The following is a 21,209-nucleotide window of genomic DNA, read 5'->3' as shown; positions in this document are numbered from 1 at the left end:
ATCTATAAAGGTCATGTGAGGAAGAGCAAGGGGTGATCTCAAGAATGCTGTAAATAGTTCTTCATGTATTTCTACTTGAATATTCAGGGAAGTTTTTCCCTCTTGTTTTTTGTTTGCCTTTTTTTTTTTTCCCTTTAAAATCAAGCACTACCCTATCAGGAATTTTAGTCAGATTCAGCTGCTTATGTCTTTTATTTGACCTGATAATGAAGAAAATCCCTATTTGGTCCAGATGTGTGTGAGGTATATATGCGTGAGTGTAAAAGTTATATATGAAATGCCAAATAAAGAGAAATTGCTGTTTTCATTTTTTATTCTAGCTGCTCCAACCAAGAAGAATGATTGCACCATCTTCTTAAATGATTCTATAAAAACCTAAATTCTTACATAAATAAATATATCCTGGTTATTTTCTTCTCTTTAGGTATGTTTTTATTTCATAGCATTCATGGAGTCTGTCTCTGTTGAGCATAGTTTTCCTGTAGGAAGTAAATCTCTTGTGTGTTTTCTGAACACGAAGCAAACCTCTTCAAAATGCATTTCGTAGTCATCAATGGTGTAACATGAATTAAGCATCCTAAATGTGAGGGGGTTTGCTCTGCACAGCATGACAAAGTAAAAAAAGGTCTTAGCATTTGTCTCCATGTTTAAACACTTAGCTCACATCACTAATTAGCCTTGTCCTTCCAATCTGCTACCCATTTAATACCCACTCTTACTCCTAATCACAGCCAATGGCAAAATGACTCCTGATCTGAGTGGGAGTGAGGAACCTTTCTCTATAATGTGGCTCAGAAAAAGAAGTCCAGTTTTGCATTTCAGTGAGTTAAATGTGTAAATCCCCTTAAAAGAGCCAACTGAAATCTCTTGAAAATTGAATCATGCAGCATCTGGGAGCAAAATTCCCACTATGCATGTCAGCCTTTTTCTATCAAGGTTGCTCATCCAGAGAAACAGTCCATGGTTGATGCTAGAACATGATCTCCTGAAGGAAACAAATATTCCTGTCGAAGCTAAAATCAGGGTATAACTTGGTCGAGCTGAGATTTCAAGTCATTTAAACATCATAAATCTTAAGCAAGTCTCGATTTATTTATGCCACTTGAACAAACAAACTTGAGTATGACTTTGTCTTGCATATATCTGCTAGATAAGCATGAGTGATTATTCTTGTTTAAAAAAATTCCAGCATTCCTAGTAACCTGAGCTCTAAGTGAATTTCTCCTCAGTTGCACTAGTCTGTGTCTGGGCTATCCAAAACCAGTTTGATGTGGTTTATTAGAAGCAATGTAAGAAAATGCCTGTAACAAACCCTACTCTCATTTGTGGATCATTGGGTTTCTGAGGGTTGAATCAGTGCACGACCCACTTGGGTTTGGAGCAGAAAAATATTTCCCCATACTAGTGGGCAAAATCTTTGACATCTTTCTGTCACCTCGGCCTCAAGATCCCTCCCATATTCTTGGCCAACCACAGTTCTTAAAGGCAGCAGAGACTGCCTTGGTGGCTCCTGAAGAAATACTGTCTTACAGATATTATAAATGGATTGCCTTTTCTCAGGGGATCTAATACAGAAATCCATTCTTTTATTTGCTAGGATTAGTAATCTTTTTTATTTACTTAAATGATTTTTCTTATCTTGCTTTTGTCCAAAATTCTGTCAAGTGCAAAGGCAAACACAAGTCCCCCTCCTCAAGAGAGTTAATGAAATTATGTGACCCTTTGGGGTTATTTTGTGCTTTAGGTAACATTGTGGCATTGGCAATTACTTCTCTACTTCACAAAGCAATAACATTACCTGATCTGGTGTCACTAGCATGCAAACAGTGCAGTTTGGGATCTGCCACGGGAAGGAAGTTGGGATGCTCTGTTCCTGTACTTCAAACTAAAGAATTTTCTCTTGCTGTATGGAATGTCAGCATAATCCTTAGTTCATTTAGTTTGTTGCCTAAACTTCCCCGGTTGTCTTAAGGCAAGCTCATATGATACATCAGTAATTAACTGTGCTGCCCAAATATACTACAAATATTATGATTTGCTACATTGTTGTTGACACAGCAGTGTGTATTCATCAAAAATCACAAGAAAACCCCATTTCTCCTAAGCTTATATTACATACTGTAGACAATATCCTCTAATCACTGTAGAATCTGTTCCTTGAAATGATATGCCAGTATCCTTTATTTGTAAAATCTGCATATTTACAATCCCTTCTGTAGACAAGATGCCCAAAATTATGGAGGCTGTAGTGCCTTTCTGGTGGAAGTAATGTGAAAATGGGAATTTAAATGCTGTCATACATCTCACTGAGTATCTCCAGATCTCTCAAATCTTTGGTTTGCATATCTCATGATCTTTTTATTCTGTTCTGAGCTCAAATGTGTGTTGCTGAGTATTTTTTCTTGGGCTTTGTGCCTTGGCTAAATGGGCAGCTGCTTGATAATGTGAAGAAAAGTAATTCTGCTCTGTCAAACAGTAATGCAAGGACCACTGATAATTTATATTGCCAGATGCATAAACCTTTATCCCTTCTAAAATGCAGTATGAAAATCACCTCATGTTTTCTGTGTGAGTCCTGGTAACTAAACCTGTGTCTTATGAGGAGTGGCTGAGTGAATTGAGATTGTTTAGTGAGGAGAAAAGGAGGCTGAGGGGAGACCTCACTGCTCTCTATAACTCTCTGACAGGGGTTGCACTGAGGTGGGGGTTGGTCTCTTCTCCCTATCATCAGGTGATAAGACAAGAGGAAATGGCCCAAAATTGTGCCAGGGGAGGTCTAGGTTGGATATTAGGAACAGGCTGCCCATGGAGGTGGTGGAAACACCATGCCTGGAGGTGTTCAAGAAAGGTGTGGACATGGTGTTTTGGGACATGGTTTAATGGCCATGGAGGTCTTAGGTTTACATTTGGACTAGATGATCTCAGAGGTCTTTTCCAGCCCAAACAATTCTATGACTCTATGACATAAGAAATCCTTGACTACATAAATTTGTACAACCTGACTGTCTAGCCACTTACTTTTCACATGTCTATGTGCTAGGTTTCTGCAGAGGAGAAGAAATGGGGGAAATGGCAATAAATTATTTGTGTGGTGTTTCTGACACACGGAAAAAGCCTAAAACGTCAGGTGAATATATCTGATGTTTAGGCAGGTGTTGATACACTCCAGCAATGTATTATAGATTCCTTATCTGAAGGAAATTAACTCTTCTGAAATCTGTGGGATCACAACAAACTACAAAAAACTGACAGGAATTTAGATATCTGATAAGGATTTTGTGCTGCTGTGGCATCAGTACATCGAAATGAGACCTTTGGCAATGGAATTAGCATATGTTGACAGTCTTTTTTCAGGTGAGTGGTCTCCACAAAGTGTTACTTAAAATCTAATGCCAGTCTCCTGCATCCCAAACAATATTCTCACAGCAATACCTGCTTTCAGCAGTGAATTCCTAATGTTCTTCTGGTTTCCTTCGGCTGTTCAAGAGAGGGCAGAGTTTTGTGATAAAAGTGTTTTCACAGATGTAAACATTTTGATATGCTGCCAATGCAATTTTTGCCTTCAAAAACTAGCAAATACATCTTTTCCATAAAGAGCTTTTCCCAAAAGGTGTTTCCATTTTGCTTATGCCAGATTCTGTTTCCTGATGGAATAAACCCCAAATCAAATGTTTTACGGTGCCTGTGGATGCAGTAACTCTTCTGACAGAAGAAATGGTGCATCTTTACTGTATAAATGTGGTATTACATAGCTCATAGTAGGATTTATGGAGTAGAAGCAACCACAGGTTTGTTTGGAACATGGCCAGGCCTTATCTTTGGATTAAGAGAACAATCTTAATGGCATGTGTTTTGGTTTCTGCAGAAATAAAGTCCCCTCTCCCCAGTGTATTCAATGCCTATCTGGTGATTTGAGCTCTGGATTTGAGTCAAACATTTTGATGAGTGCATAGTAATGAGGGTATTTTCTTTAAAAACTGAAGTGTTTTCTCAGGCTGGAGAAGGGAAGAGCTTATAGTGGCCTTCCAGTACCTTGAAGGAGGCTACAGGAAAGCTGGGGAAAGACTTTGTAAAAAAGTTTTGTAGTGATAGGATTAAGGGCAATGGATTAAAGCTAGAAGAGGGGAGATTTAGATTAGATATGAGGAAGAAATTCTTTACAGTGAGGGTGGTGAGGCACTGCAACTGTTGCCCAAGGGAGGTTGTGAATGGCCTCTCCCTGGAGATGTTAAGAGCCAGGTTGTATGATGCCTTGAGCAGCCTGGTCTAGTGAAAGGTGTCTCTGCCCTTGGCAGGGTGTTTGGAACTAGATGATCTTTAAGATTCCTTTTAACCCAAACCATTCTATGATTCTATGATATACACTTCAGTGATGAACTTTTCTGTTGGTTCTCTGTAATAAACAATATTTATTCTCAGCCATGCTTAGGTTATCATACCTATAATACATGTTACTGCTCCAAGGCTCTTCATATTTAAATGTCCATTTCTTCTGTTCTTTCCATCCAGCAAGTTTGATCTGCCATTTATGTCCTCATTGTTCCTTCTTAAAAGTATAAGCAATGTGTCACCTATTTAAAAGGGAATAACCTGGCATAACCACATCAATCACTGTCTTGCATGTCTTTCTATGCCATTTCACAACTTATCTTCCAATATTTTCTATTTCTAAACACCGCTTCACAATTAATAAACAAGTATGTCTAAACTACTTAGAAACAGCTGGAGCCGACAAACAAATGCAACCTCTCTTTTAGATATCTCAAATAATAATACCAGATGATCATCATTGCTTCATTTTGAAAGTGCATGTGTGTCACTGTGTGTTTAATATAATAAAACTTGGATATCTTCTTTTCCCCACATCTTTTTCCTGAAAATATTTTTAGCAGCATCTGTCAAATGCATACTTGGAGGGTGAGTCTTTTGTTCCCACAAGAGTAACTCCTGTGTTAAAATGAGTTTCTTTCCCTGAATCAGTTTCTCTTGGCATTTCTCAGTAGGTCTCTCTGCCATTGTCTCAGCTGCCAGCTAAAGCTCCTGTGTTTTTTGATTGACTTTTCTTTCCAGACATATAACTAAGAGAGCTAAGAGGTGGCACTGCTATTCCATTGCCCTCCTTTCACTTTGCCCATTTCCAAAGTTAACCTAGTAACCTCAGGTACAAATTGCTTTAGCAAGGACATCATTAAACCCATCATTTCTTGATGGATGTACAATGAACATCTAAAATAATAGCACCCATATGGTCCCTTGGATATGAGCAGTAAATCCTTGTACATTTTTGCAGTTTCATGCAGTTTTTCAAGAGCCTTGGGAAACTTTGTGGCCCAGCTGCCGTCTATGCCAGAGGGTGTTTGATAATGGCAGTTCTCAAGGGGAAACACATGCTTATATATTTCTAATGTCTTTAATTATCATCCTCGCTTCTTTTATATATCAAGAGTTAGACTTTCAAAGTGCAACTCTGAAACACACCAAGTCATATCCTTCCTAGTGGTTTTCATGGAAAGTAAAATCAAGTGACATGATCAGAGTTGTGTCTTGTATCCTACAGTTAAATATTTTTCTGTCATGCCTGCCATTATTAGTGGTATGGAATAATGTCTAGAAGTTTAAAATTGAAAAAAGAATATGCTGCATAATCTGGGAAACAGCATTGATCAGCATCTCTCAACAGGCATAGATTTGCTACCTGAAATCAAAGGGGATACTTCTATAGCAAGGTGCATTGTGTGAAGGTAGTGAAGTTAAAAATAAATTATTCCAATGTCTTAAAAAGCAACAAACACAAACTAATTTATAACCTGGCACTTGTGTGCCCGAATCTGCCATCCACAGGCACACATGATGCTTCTCCAGGAGTGTTCATAGTGTGAAAAAAACATATTATAAATATCATACTATCAATCTTTTTTCTCAGCGTGGCATTAAAAGTGGAGCTGTTCAAATAGCAGAGTTCAACACTTTTATAAACTGAGGATACCTGAACAACCTCAGATTATTGATTTCTTTTTTATGAATGATGTAGTTAATAATGAAATTGTTAATATAAAATTATTGAAGTATCTCCTTTTTAGTGTGGTTGAAAGGGTTTGTTCAATAAGTTGGTTTTTTGTTGCTTATGCTAAAAATTGTAAGCATAGACTTTAAACCAAGAAAACATAAAGAAGATGTTGATATTTTGCTGAGCAGAAAGTCTAAGTGTTATCAAAACTAATCCTGTGACAGTTTAGCTATCTGAGCTTCATGAAGCAATTTAGTTCTGTGGGTTGAGACCACTGAGACATTAAATTGTATTTCATCAAACTCATAATTTTATTTGGGATGCATACTTTCTTTCTCAGTTAAAAGCAAAATGTCTTTTACAGGCCTCAAATATCACATTCTACTGAAGACCTACAAGTTACACTACACTGCTGGGTCCAAGTCCCTTTATAAGAATAACATCTCAAGTGTGTCGGTCTGTGTGCTGGAAAGCCAGTATAATAATGACTTGGCTGTGTGGTGGTAAGAGGACACTGCGCTGCCTTGTCTCCCTCACTGTTAGAGCGGGCAGGCAGGGATATCATGGCTTTTAAAAGGAATTGAGAGATTCTAGCTTCCACTTGATTAATATGCAAGAAATGATATCCTGCCAGTGCAAATACTTTTCCTGGGGTGAGTGGTTGTATTAGGTGGTAAGTGTCAAGGCCCTGAAATAATTTGTTTTTATAGCAGAGGAAATGCACTTCCTCATTTATGATACTCGGGTTCCTTCAGTCATAGTCGTTAGACGATTGACCTGATTGAAACTGCTTTGCATCAGAAACTATGTTAGATCATACTTTGTAGGAAAAGCAATCAATTTTGTAACTTACATATCTGCCTGAGTTCTAAGATGTAATGTCATCCTGTGAGGTAATAAGCTGTGTCTAAAGACTCCAAAAGATGAGCCCTTTCTACTAGTGATGAAGTGATAAGCAATGTGAGCTGTGGAAGTCGGCACTATATATCTTTAGACTAGTTTCAAACTCTAGAAGCCTGGTAGAATTTCAAGCTAATGATGATATTACCAAGGGGCCTCAGTACATTCCAGTAATGCTCAGAAGTTCTGTCCTGCCAGACACTGAATTCATTTTCATTTTCATTGTATGATTTCACCTTGCAGTTGAAGTAGTATATTCAACTCCTTTCTACTATACCAGTTTGTGGTCCTAGCAAGGTTGCACTTTCTCATGCTACAGTAGTGTTAGCCCATCTGCTCTGAGAACATCCATGAAAATATTCTCAGTATATATCTTTCATACCTGATAGCTTTCTGCTTCCTCTCCCCCTTCTTTCTTCACTGTCGTCACTATTGACTCTGTTCCGTTATTCCCTGATGTTGTTTTGCCTTGATGTTGAATATCAATTGAGTGCCATTTGAAACAATTTCCCTGGCATAGAAAGGTGTGATGTTATTTTTTGAAACAAAGATTATATTAATGTAGATGGAAAACCAGCACTTTTCCACTCCAGTCCTTTGTGTGCCACTTCCTTCACTGACACCTGCTTCTGCTGTCCTTCCCTTCTTTCTTCTTGCATGCAGATCAGTGCTCTTCCTGGATTCCCTTCTAATTAGAACCACAGAACAAAAGAAGACTAAGTGCAGTTCCTCTACAAACATAGTTTTTATCCCTGTCTGGTTGATTTACACCTTCTTACAATGGTTATGTGCTTTTCACCACTTCAGTAGGCTAAAGAGATGAATCCTTCTTGGTGCACATAGCTGCTCTAGCTGAAACTGAATGTCAGGAAAATAGAACCAGCTCTTCAAAGGCTAACTCAGCTACCAAGCTCCTCCCCACTTTGACCCTTCTGTCTATTCTGTCCATCTGAAACCTTATTCACTCCTCTCCTGTATTCAGGATGCAGGGCTCCAGACAGATTCCCTCTCTCCTCCGCCCTAAGCCAGATGTGATCCATCAAGGCTTCATTCGACTGGACAGGCCAACCTGACGAATGAACCAGCAAGGAGGGGGCCATCTGGTAAGCTGATTGTCCTCTTTTAGGCATCTTTAGGCTCTTCTTCAGCTCTGCTGTGTTCCCCAGCACGTCTGTACTTTTTGTAGCTTTGTAACTGGCAAAGTGTTTCTCTGGGAGCATGTCTGTTCCAAATGCTGTTTAACCTTTCAGTCCTGTTTTAGTTCAGCTCTCTGATGACAGCTCCTTTTCAAGAATACAAATACAAACTTTCAGGCAGCTACAGAAGAGTTGTGTATAGACACTGGAAAATAAGACTTAATTTCCACAGCTTCACATCCTTGCAGAGAGCACCCTTTTTTAATTAATCATCTCACTCAGTCACAATTATATAGCTGTCGCAGGAACATTGATGTAAACATGAGCCAGCCTAAACCCCATAAAACATGAGTGCTGAAATACAGGATAATGCTGTATTTCTGCAACATGGTATTATGCATACATGACCAAAGAGACTTTTACTTTACTCATTCTTAATTTATTATTTGTGCTGCTAGCAACATAATGTTGCAAAGGCGTCAATTATGCTTCATTTTATAAATCAAACTAATTAAGAACCAGATGCAATCTGAGTGAAAAAGATCTGAGGTCAGTGTTGTGCACCATATGTACGACAGTGCTTACTCACGATGAGGAGAGGGATTGGACAGCTGTGAATTTTCCTGCTGTTGGAGTTTCATCATGCTCAGACAGTGTAGCAGACTTCTCTCTCTTTTTCCAGTTTATTTGTTTAATTCCATGTTAATACTAAAAAAAAGCTGAGTAACACTGCCACATCTTTGAAACACTAAGTAAAGGAGAAAAGGTTATGAAGATGAAAGGGAAGAGGACAATAGTTTGGTCAGCAAATTAGCATGAAAAAATAATTCTATTTTAGTAATAATACAGAATGTGGATGAAAGAAATGACAGCCATAAGAACAAATTCAGTCTTCAGTGTGACTTAATTTCAGACACATAATGGAGAAAATAAACATTAAATCAGGATCTCAAAACTGAAGTGCCTAGCAGACAGAAAGGCATTGTTCTTAATGAGTATGAAACTACTCAACTAAGTACTGTCAGGACAACAGTAAGCCCCTCAGTACCATCTCTCTGGAATTTGCCTCTGATGAAACATTGCTACGATAGCCCTTTAATTTTCAAAGGTTCCATAAGTGCTTAGAAAACATAACTCCTTGAAAGCTAACAGCACCCATGACAATTATCTTCTAGGACTTCAAAAGTATTTCATAATAACATCTCTAAATAAGTGAATCTAAAATGTTTGGAGATAAATATCGAGATTTTTAATCAGCTGTCTCCTGAAATTGTGTTAAGACACAGGTTGCCCAGGGAGGTAGTTCAAGGAGATATTCAAGCTGAGGCTCAACAGGGCTCTGGGCAACCTGATGTAGTTGAGGATGCCCCTGCTTACTGCATAGGGAATTGGTCTAGATGACCTTTGGAGGTGCCTTCCAACCCAGACCATTCTAAGATGCTATGATTTCTGCCCAAGTATCACCACTGGTTACATGGGTGGATCTAATTCCTCCGGATTTTCTGCAGGAAACAATTCCTGTTGTGGAAGTGTTCATGGACAATGCGCTGACTATGATTTCTTCTAAATGGATTTAATTCAGTGAGTAGGAGGGATAATGAAGCTGAAGGTTCTGGTAGGGCCTCTATCCCATCACTTCAGTGTATTACCTGACAGAAGCATATTACATCTTAAGAAGTGCCCTTCTGTTTTTACCTACTTGTTAGGTTTTGGATTGTTTTGAACGTTTGGGTTTTCTCTCTGAGTATTTCTGGCACAAGATTGATTTTCTTCTTCTTTCATTTTTTACTCTCATAATGGAATGTTTCATCACAGAATTTGCTTTATCATGGACTGAATACAGGCTGTTGAGGGGAAATAACAATTAATTTATTAGTTGCTGTAATTGTACTTTTCTTTTGTCAGTTAATGAAAAACCGGATGGGAATACCATTTTAATGTTTCTCTTGTAATAAAGATTAAAAAAAAAACCCACTCTCATCTACTAGAGGAAGAATCTAAACAGGCTAAAAATGAAAACAATGTAAGCTGGAATCATCACATATTGGCTGTTAAGTTTTCCTTTGATTAGTAAAAATCTCCTTTTGTCATTATAACAGATACAAAGAATACAGACTATTTGCACATGCTTCCTCTATTGAAACAGAAGGTATTAATTTTTCACAGTTAGCCTCAAGGCTTGTCTGGTAAACTATTGCACAGCTAACATTATAATGTGAATTAAAAAGACAAAGACCATGTTCCAATTTGCATCGTGTTTTGAAGCAATTACAGAAATGTTACACAGGAAAGACTCCTTCTTGGAATCACAGTCACCCTGACTACGAGGTGACCATTACATTGATTATTACATTAATTCTATGTCTGCGTTTTCCTGAACCTGTATGGTATGGTCATATTTAGAATAGAATAGAATAAACCAGGGTGGAAGAGACCTTCAAGGTCATCATGTCCAACCTATCATCTAACACCACCCAACCAACTAAACCATACAACCAAGCACCCTATCAAGTCTCCTCCTGAACACCTCCAGTGATGGTGACTCCACCACCTCCTCCGGCAGTCCATTCCAATGGGCAATCACTCTGTGTAAAACTTCCTCCTAAACTCCAGCCTAAACCTCCCCTGGTGCAGCCTGAGACTGTGTCCTCTTGTTCTGGTACTGGTTGCCTGGGAGAAGAGACCAACCTCTGCCTGTCTACAACCCCCCTTCAGGTAGCTGTAGACAGCAATAAGGTCATCCCTGAGTCTCCTCCAGGCTAAGCAACCCCAGCTCCCTCAGCCTCTCCTCATAGGGCTTGTGTTCCAAGCCCCTCACCAACTTTGTTGCCCTTCTCTGGACACGCTCCAGCAAGTCAACATCCTTCCTAAACTGAGGAGCCCAGAACTGGAACTTTGTTCCATACCCTTTCACTTCCTCCTTACTCCTTTGAGGAGGTGACTGTTCAAGAGTGGGCTGCATTTCTCTGGCAAGTGCAGATATAGTAGTGACAAATTGAAAGCAGGCTGAAATTTGTAATAATTTCTCACGTCAGGCTTTAAAGAACAAGGGAGACAAAGCTTTTATTCTGTTGGTTGGGTTGTCTTTTTCTTCTTTTTTTTTTTTTTCTGGTAACACAGTATTTTCCCATCAACTTCTGATTTTGTAATTTGTATGGGTGGCCTTGTGAAATGAGTCACTTTGTTGGGCTTCATTTTATTATATCTAATTAGGATGTATTCTGTTTGGCAAGCATTCAGTAATTAGCCATATATTTGTGTAGTTATTAGTGTTTAATATTTAGATAATAAATATGCCTAGAAAGCAGTCCCTTCAGAGGCCAGAAAAGAGGTAGAGTACATGATTTAACTGAACGCAAAGATCTTACATGCTGAGCCAAATGCAGAAAATAACTGAAACGCAGAAGTTGACCTGTCTAGTCTGGAGAGAGAGTTTGCATATCCTAAAATGATAGGATGTGTATACTTGGTAATCAGTGCTGATTATAGAGGGAGTGAAGAAGGGCCCCTGTTTGAAGTGAAATAATAAGCCAGCTTGTTAGGAAGAGATAAATAGAACTTCAAGAAAAGGACCAGATGTCTGCTTGATGGTGTTTAAGAGGGAGAGCTGGTGGGGTCCTTCGAAGGTAATGTGGTCGGATGCATAGTTGAATTACAGCTAAGCAGTAATAGCTCTCTGCCTATATTGAGGTAGCAAAGTTAGATCAGCCCAGCTTGGCCTCAATTGATTGTGGGCTCAAATAAGTAAACTTCACTGTTGCTGTAGGCTAAGGGCTATGTACATTCTTGAGCAGTAACTCTAATACTATAATATTTTCATACATCTAGTTCTATAATAAGGGATAAGTCAGGAATAAAGTCTTATCTGTGGAGCTTTGAGTGGAATTAGATGTTGCAGTCATAAACCTTAAAAGGAACATCAATAATAATCACTGACTGCTGTGTTCTGTAGAATGTTGGACTGTCTGAAACCAGAACACTTGACTTTATTCTTTAATTGAGACTGTAGTAAATTACATAACAGTTTCACGTTGCTTTTATAGAAAAAACATAGAACTTTTGGAGTTTGGGGAGGGAGGTTAAGAAACTTTCACTCAGTCTAACCTAAAATTAAAACTAAAATCTAGGTTATAGGAACTACTAAGAAACAACAGAAAAATGTTTCGGGTGCCCTTTTTGAACTTGTCACTCCCTACCATTGCTTAACTCCGTCATGCCACTTTCTATAACATTTTCATCCATTATTTATGACCCTTCTGGGAATTACATAGGTTCACCCCAATAAAGGTTTAGCCATTGTGATCTGAGGGCACTGCATAGAAGTGATGGGGTTAAAGAACTGTTCTGGAGTTCAGAATAGTTTTGTGCAGCTTGATTACAGGTTTCCTGTATGGCTTGGGACAAGTCGTTTATTCACTGTGCCTGTCATCGTGCCATGCATACACCGCGGAAGTTCTTTTAAAACGTTATCTGATCCTCACATATGACATTAATGGCACCTATTAGCAGCTCCCGATGGATTAGTAAAGACTGAGAATGTTCAGGAGTGCATTATGATGTCTCTTTGGGTTCTTCTGAAACTTCCAGTTAGAAAACATGTAGAAGTCATTCTGCAGCTCAGGGAAGGAAATGGTGGAGCCCAGTTGTTCTATCTTTGCTATAAGCTGGAGTACTAAATATAGAGAAAGGTAGCCAAGAGTCAATTCTACACCATGTCTTCTTCTGTAGCATCTTTATCTATCCCACAACATGACAACTTCTGATTTTATACTAATACTTTCTACTTTCAAAAGAGAAAAGCATACTTTTTAATAACAAATCTACTATCTCTTCTTTTGTGTCTGCTAACATGCAAGACCACAAGTTCTAATGCGGCTTGTCTAGGAGATCTACTTGCTTCAAAACTTTGTATGAAGAACTTTTCTGGTCTAAGACTGTTTATCTTTTTGCTTTTCTTTTTCACAGCAAGGAAACATGCAGCTTCCTCAAAGCATCTGTTTCGTTGGGTTGGGTTTGGGTTTCTTTTTTTTACTGCTCTCCTTTTTGGTTATTTAAGGTTGGTTGTTTTTTTCACGATCATGGAGGGGGGGTTCAGTGTACGAACGTGTCTTTTCCTTTGTTACTAGAATTGCCTTCTCTCTTCTATTTCTACTTGATCCTGCTTCGTGTGGTTATTGCAGCTTCTGCCTGTACACTTTAGTTGTACTTTGTCAGACTCTGTGATGATGTAGAAGACTGTATATGCAAGTTGTTTCTTTAGCATAGGGATGCACTATGTATTTGTGCCTTGCCACCTCTCAGACAGATAGGAAGAGAATGAATAAGATGTCTTCTGCTTTATTGCACATATATTTCAATTGGGACTAACAAATATTTTATGACTATTTGCAGAATCTCCATCCTTGGAGTTATTCAAAAGTTGCCTGGACATTGTCCTGGGCTCTAGGTAGTTGTGCTTGAGTAGAAGGGTGGTACAGATAACCTCCAGAGGTCCTTTCCAGTCTCAACCATTCTGTGATTCTATAAAAATATAGAGTATCTTATGAACTGATGCTATACTTTGCAGATGTTTACTAATATAAGCTCTGGTTTTATAATATCTTTACAGCAGTGAGGTAAACACCCTGGAGGTGTTCAAGAAATATGTGGACATTACACTTTAGGACATGGTTTAATGGCCATGGTGGTCTTAGGTTGATGGTTGGTCTTTTTCAACTGAAACAATTCAATGATTCTATGAAAAGTCAAATGTTAACATCTTGCCCTCTTTCTTCCTTCATTCCAAGTTGTATGTTGTGTCATGCAGCATGGGTCTTGCAGTGTAAGCCAGTCTTGAAATCTGAAGGTGTATGCTTGTGTGTTCCTGTAGACCTGTTTTGATTCTCAGTAATCTGTGTATGCTAGTTTAGGACTTCTGGCTTTGCCAACTTTTCTCTGTGACAGCCAACTTTTCTCTGTGTAGTGTTTGCATAGTATGCAGAAATGCATCCAAGAATATCTGAAATGCTTCATTTGAAAACTTTATACAATCCATTCCACTTTATAGACGGGTAACTGTTTCTCTCACTTACTGAAATTTCTTTTCTGGAAGCATTTTGCTATTCCCTGCATTCCAAATGACCATTAGTCTTCACTATAGGAGACATCCTCATTGAGAGGTGTGCACATAGCCATTATGTGTATACTTTGGGTGTAAGACAGAGGCATAAATTACTGTCATTAATGGCCTGATGGTAACAAATTGTTATTGTTATATGTAATCTGCATATGAGAGCATCTTAAAAAAGTCATTATCATGCTGCCTGTGTGCCCAGGGGCAATCTTACACCATAGCATTTCAGTCTCTGAAATGGCAAAAAGCTAATATAACTCTTGATGACATTAACAAAACTGTATAATGGCACTGCTTTCAGTTCTCTCACAGAAACGATTCTCAGTGAAAAGGGAGTTCTGCATATACAGGACCTGCAGGGTTTGACACTTTTTGAAATCAAAGTCACATTTTTGTCTTATGTGTCACCAGCCTAAGAAAATACTAAGCCACTTAAAATTTTATTTATTCTCTGACTTAAAATGTCTCATCCACTGTGAGTCCTATTTTTCTTTCTATGTTCTTTGGCAGAGGGTACACATTCTGAATTTCCCCACATAGTGGGTTGTTATGTCAGAGTTACAAACCCCTGAAAATTGGCATATTGTAATGGGAGTGCTGACAAGATTTTATTACACCACTACAGACACTCAGCATTCCAATAAATGCTGGTTGTTTTTTGAGTAGTCTGGTCATTGCTTTCTGCCTCTGTATCTCAAAGTGAACATTATATTAAGATATATATATACACACACACATATATATATAAAATGTAATAGAAATAACTGGTATGGCTTGAATTTGGCTTTCTAACTTCAATATAGTTGATATGTCCAATTCCACATTCAGTTTTAACGGTCTGTTAGTAAATTGTTCTAAATTCTGACTATGGGCTTATATGTGTTCCATACATTATTAGAACAGAAGAGGCACTGGTCATGATATGGAGAAGTGGATGTTAAGGTGCTCACTGTGAAATTCACTTAAATGCCAAGAACAAATCACATTTAAAAATCACAATGTTTTGTTTTTCTTGCTGTGGTATTCATAGTTTACACTCTAGAAAGAAAGATTCACTTAAAACCTCTGTGATTGTCTTCATAGTTGTGAAGATTCTGAACTTTTCCAGACTCTAGAAGTCACTGAGGTAAGAATGTGTGCAAAGCGAGGAAGGTGATGAACATATGATGGCACTCTTGGAAATCTTCCATCACCTACCCAGAGTACTATAAATGTCATGGAATCTGCTTGAGACTTAGCTTTACACATAAGAGAACCACAAATGAATGTCAAACTGTAAATCTCACAGTGACCTAAGGGGCTTTTATTAATTTCACCTCCTAGACTGCACTTACAAGTCCATGTTCTTTGAAAGAATAAGAATCCCTTATCCCTAAAGGGAAGTACAAATAACAAAGCCTTGGGAGATTTTGCCACACACACAACCCCACCCTATTTTATTTTATTTTATTTTATTTTATTTTATCTTATTTTATTTTATTTGTCTTTCCAACATTTTGTTGAAATCTGGTAACACAGGAGCAGAGAGCTCTTGGTGCAAATGCCAAATATAGCCATTGTGTGGTGGAAGCCTTATAAAACATGGTATTACATTTTGGTTAAAATAACATAAAGATAATAGAATTACCTAGAATATGTAGATTTCAAAAATGATTCATCAGTCTATGCAAATTGCTGTGTTAATAATGTATTTTTAATGCTAAGCACATTTGACAGCCATTTCATCTCTCTTTCTACACCAGAGCTTGGCAACCTGCAATAATTCTTGCGCTTTACAGATGTAACATTCAATGCACATGCCATGTAGTGATGTGATCCGAATAAAGTAAAGCATGTCAAAGCAATGTGATTATTAGTAAACAAGTTTGTGACTGGCTTGTTGAATACAGAAGAGAAAAATGAGAGGCAAAAGCCAGTCCTGTTTTAGCATATCTTACATCTTCACCGGCCTGAATTTGCTCCAGCTTATGGGAGTGTCAATCATAACTGGCACCAGGGGATTCAGAAGAGATAAGTGGGTATAGCATCAGAGCAGGCAAGATTAAAATCAGGTATGTTGGCTACAGTTCTGACAACTGTCGTAACTGTGTAGCTTAAACAGATCCAGAGCCCAAAGTTTCCTGCTTTGACTTGCCATATATATGTCTGTAAATTAAGAAGAGAGAGAGGTTCTGTGTCGTAATTATTTATCTTCCCTATTAACAATTACAAAGAAAAAGAAAAAGTATTGTTTTGGACTCAGTGCATACTCCCACATCATTGTTTCATCAGCAGGGATTTTCAGTCCTTCCTTCAATGGGTTAAAAACCCAGGTACAAAATATAACAGTTGCTGTTAGACTGCAAGTGACCATATAGATGTGTTTGATTATAGCTCTGCTGGACTAAAGGTCAAAGGAAAGTTTTAGAATACTTAAGAGACAATTATCTAAAGTTCAGACTTTTCCAAAGGAATAGAACTAGAAATTATCCAGACTATTATCTAAAGTTCACAGTTTTAAGAGGAAAAAGGGAGGGAGGAAATGCTTATTCCATCCCTTTGCTATTAATTTGTCCTGGGGTTTTTTATTCTGTCAAGGATTTATTTACTGTAAGTTCTGCATCACAGGAATAATAACATGGTTATTCCCCTTTCCAAGGAATTTTAACATTCTTTTACAGGATTCAGTATTACTTGGCTTTCCACCAGCACTTTTACTTATTTCTGCAAAGGAATGCATGACCTAGAAATGTCTTTAGAGGGGTTTTTCTTTGAGTTTTGGTTGTTTTAGTTGGGGTTTTTGGTTTGGTTTGGTTTGGGGGGTGGGAGGGTGGGTTTTGGTTGGTTGGTTGGGTTTTTTTCTGTTTAATTAGCTGATTCCGCTGTTCTGGCATAAGCTATTATTATTTTGGCCAATTGGTTAAAAATAAATACATTAATTAGAAAGTAATATATGTGCAAAACCTGTGATGTTATCCAATTTTTCTCCTCAGCAGTATATTTTCTCCCATTAAATACTTCTTTTCCTGTGTTCTTACTGGTGTTTTAAGTGAATACAAAATGTCCAAGGCTCTAGAACAACAAAAATCCATGCTGGTGTTTGCCAGTGTGTCAGGAATGTTTAGTGTGTTGCCATCAAGTATGTTAGTAGGGCTTTTGACTTACCATGATGCAGAAGAGAGAGTTTGATCCATCAGCTGAATTTTTATAGCACAATACCCCTTCTTTTCTTTTGAACCTGATTTCTGCTATCAAATTTGATAGCAGTCATCAATCTGCTTTTTTGAAGACATCACAAATTTTTGACATTCATGAAAAGCAGGTCGGTTTGAACTACCTGCAAATGCTTCATTGCCCATATGGTTTGGCTATCATAAATCAGACAAAAGGTGCTATAAAAATGGCATCTTTTTATTTTCAGATTATTTTATAAGCCTTTTGCTTGAATAGAACATTTATGCCTTTACCATACAGATTAGGCAAAGGGTCATCTCCCCTTTAAACTGCTGTTCAACAGAATTTTGTCTGAGACAGTCACAAAGGACAATCTTGTAATACCTGTGTAAAATATTACACGTTGTCAGTGTCAGCATCTATATTAGCATATACACAGAGATGACTTCTCATAAGAATGTTTGGTGTGCCTACCCATGTTCAAATTACTTTTCATCTCCTAATGACTGGCACTTTATAAAATGCAAGCCCCAAACTGTCCCCTTTTAATCAGTTATTCCTTTAAAAAGTGTTACAGCCTAAGGCAGAAACAAAAAAAAAAACAAACCCAAACAAAACCCTCTCTTACATAAACAGAGATGTATCTCTCAAAGCATTTTAACTGCATTCTCTTGGAAGCAAGAAACTGGTACTTCTAACTTGTATTTAAGGGTAATCTGAAACATGCAGACAATTTTTTCAGCTCAGGGCCCCTCGATGAATGGTGTTCTTTTACAAGATGACAGTGATGAGGGTGTGCTCTGAGTTGTCTTTTCTGGTTGTTGTGCTGCATCAGAAAGCAGGTCATGAATATTCTTTCCCACTGCTTTTGTAATTATGAGAATAAAAGATTATATCAAAACAGTTAAGTTTGGAGAATATGTCTTACAAGGACAGGCCAAGGAAGCTGGGATTGTTCAGCCTGAGGAAGGGGAGGCTGAGAGGAGACCTTATATCTTTCTACACCTGAGAGCAGGTTGTAGGGAGGCTGGTTTTAGCCTCTTCTCTCAAGTAACTAATTACAGAACAAGAGGTGATGGCCTCAAGCTGTGCCCAAGGAGATTTAAGTTGGATGTTAGGAAAAATGTCTGTACTGAAAGAGCGGGGAGGCATTGGAACAGGCTGCTTTGGGAGGTGGTGGAGTCACTGTGCCTGGAGGTGTTAAAAAAATGAGTAGATGTGGCACTTCAGGACATGGTCTAGTGGTCACAGAAGTGTTGCATCGAAGGTTGGATTTGATGATCTTAGAGGTTTTCCAACCTTAATGATCCTATGATTCTAATTTGACAGCTATCAGGTGGAACTATGAATGGTGAATTGTTGGGGCTGCATTCATCGGCCTTGTTTCTGCAGTGTACTGCTACCAATCGAAATACATTTGGTTTGCAAATCCTTTCATAGAAAGGGAAGTACCAATAACAAAATATCCAAAAGAATAATGATTGCAGTATGGTTTACTGCTCATAGAATGTGTATAGATACTTTCTGAGAGATCTCTGTGACTTTGGGCAATTCGATTAGTTCCCAATCTCTAAAATGGGGATGGGGGTCTTCCCTTTTACTCTGCTATTTTAATGTTGTTAGGTTTGAATTTTGAAGAAAACAAAAAATGGAAGATCTGTGTTTAACATTGTAACACTGAATAGTAAGTTTTATAAGCAGCACACACATGAATGAGGCTATGAAAAAGCTGAAATGCTCTCCTAGCATTCTCTTGAATGTTCTTTTCTAGTGCATCTGCAGGTGACTGCTAAATATTACACAGCTAGCATTTCTGAGCATGTCATACAGTTTGGGCTTTCTGCCTCTGCTTTGGTAGTTTCCATTGAAACCTTCATGATAATAACTCAATTACTCTGTTATTTCAAGTTTTTTATGTGAGAATAGCTGCCACTTATGAATTGAGCAAGGAAATGAATGAGCTGTCCTTGTCTATCCATTATCAAAAAAGCAGGAAATATCACAGTAAGGAGATTGCTGCTTTTCTACTTGTGCCAAAGGACTCTGTATTACAAAGAATCTGGTTTAGAGTAAAAAGTACACAAAAAAGCTAGCTCTAATAAACATGAAGAAACTGATTTCTGTCATTCTTGTGCTTCCAGCTGTAAAGCTTCCACTTAAAATTCTTTCTTTGCATAAGTAACATATCCGGAATAGATAACAATTTCTACCACAAAGTCCTTAATACCATTAATGATTTGATCTTTCTGAGAACATTATAAAAGGGATGGAAAAAAAAGAAAGACAGAAAAGAGCTATGTAGGTGTAAGGTTACCCAGCAGGGAAGTCCACTGATCTCCATATATTAAAGAGAACCATGAGGGAATTAAAGAATTGCAATAATGTGTGCGGAGAAAATGACACTTGGATGCAAACTGACTGCTTCAGCTTTGTTGGTTTTTTTTTTTTCACTTTTGTTCTGTCATTTTATTATCTGACTGAAAATTGCAACATGCATTCTTTTACAAAGTGGAAGATGAAGAAGTTGACTCCTGCTTGCTAGTTTCACATCCAGATTGGTGTCAATCCCATTAAAGCCACTCATACCTAGAAAATACAAAAGTGGCTTTCTATTAAAATTATTACAGATGCTTTTTCTCAAAATCTTTCATCCAAGAATCTCCAAAGAGATCAGTGGGTCTTGAGAACAGTTGGGCATCTGCAGGAAGCACTCAGCCCTGTGGTAAGCATGTCCTTGGTTATGATTATTAAAACTGGTTTTGTCTAGAAATCACACTGGACATTTGTAAAGACTTTCTGGATTGTCATTCTTTGTTCCAGCTGTGAGGGAGCTATTCCCCTAGCAGTCTCTTTCAGCATTGTTTAAATCTGCTTGTAAGCTTCAAACACTGGGAGTCACCAGTAATCCCTGATTCGGTTTTAGTTTGTAAAAGGTAAAAATGAGCTACAGATCTAAATTGTAATTATGTATTCCTGGACCTGTGTTACTCTCCTGCACAAATTTATGACAAGTTAAAGCAATGATTAAGAGCCCTTATCTTACACTATTCCTTAAGCCTGCAAGACAGAACACAGTTCCTAGGCCGTCCTGTGGGGTTGGTAGACCATCAATGAAATGGCATTTAAGATGTCTCTGGCATTTTAATGAACTTCTTCAATCCCTTCCCCCTCATAGAAGGATACAGAATTCAGGGAGTCCAAATTTGATTGAGAGTGGCAAGGTACCCCTGAATATCCCTCACCAACTGGAGGTAAGACTGTGTTTCTCTTGCCTGTGGTAGGTTACTCAGAGCTTATCAACAGAGAGGAGTTATCTTTTTTCCCCCCTTGTGTGTAATTGTCCTTGTTTTGCTAAAAGTAACATGAATAAATAAATAACCTGAACAGTGCTACAACGAAGGATCAGTGGGTTAATTGGAAAGATGAGTGGAAAGTGATTGTCCACCCTCCTGCTGAGCACCTGCTGCCAAGTTAATTCATGCAGCAGTGCTGGAGGTTGTTCCTAGAGGAGATTCCCCCTGTTTTGTTATCTGTGGGTGAGAGGAGTGTCCACAGAGAAGAGCAAGCAAATCAGATAAATGAAATTTGTTGCTAATCAGCTGCTAGGTTATATTTTTAAGTTCCAGGAGCCAACTGAAATGTCAGCTAGAGAGTCATTGTTCTTCAGTCATGAGTCACATCCCCACTAACACCAAGGTATATTTTTTGCTGCACAAAGTCAAATTTGAGCATTTGCCATCCACTGGCAAAACAATTTGGTCATTTCCTTTTCCTTATTCTACTGACTACTTCTGATTGCAAATTTCTTCCTGAGTAGAACAAATTCAACTGGAGTCTATGAGCAGTTTTAAACAAAATCCCCTTCTCTTAAAAAAGGAAAGTTTATTCTTTTCTCTCCTTG

General features: G+C 38.2%; 1 protein-coding gene across 3 annotated transcripts in view; it reads left to right on the top strand.

The window, feature by feature from the left end:
- CDH8 (cadherin 8) overlaps positions 1–21,209 on the top strand; it is a 165,451-nt gene that overhangs the window by 137,921 nt on the left and 6,321 nt on the right. The window contains exon 1 of one of the 3 annotated variants that reach the window (XM_054169907.1): positions 7,649–8,010. The exons of the other annotated variants lie outside the window; for them this stretch is intronic. The gene's annotated coding sequence lies outside the window, so the exon portion shown is untranslated. Of the gene's footprint in view, positions 1–7,648; positions 8,011–21,209 lie in introns of those variants that run through there. 3 annotated transcript variants of the gene reach the window in all.

The sequence above is a fragment of the Dryobates pubescens genome, chromosome 19, assembly GCF_014839835.1.
Source record: "Dryobates pubescens isolate bDryPub1 chromosome 19, bDryPub1.pri, whole genome shotgun sequence".
Taxonomy (NCBI): Eukaryota; Metazoa; Chordata; class Aves; order Piciformes; family Picidae; genus Dryobates; species Dryobates pubescens.
Note: the sequence above shows the minus strand (reverse complement) of the source record. Positions and strands in the feature narration are given on the sequence as shown.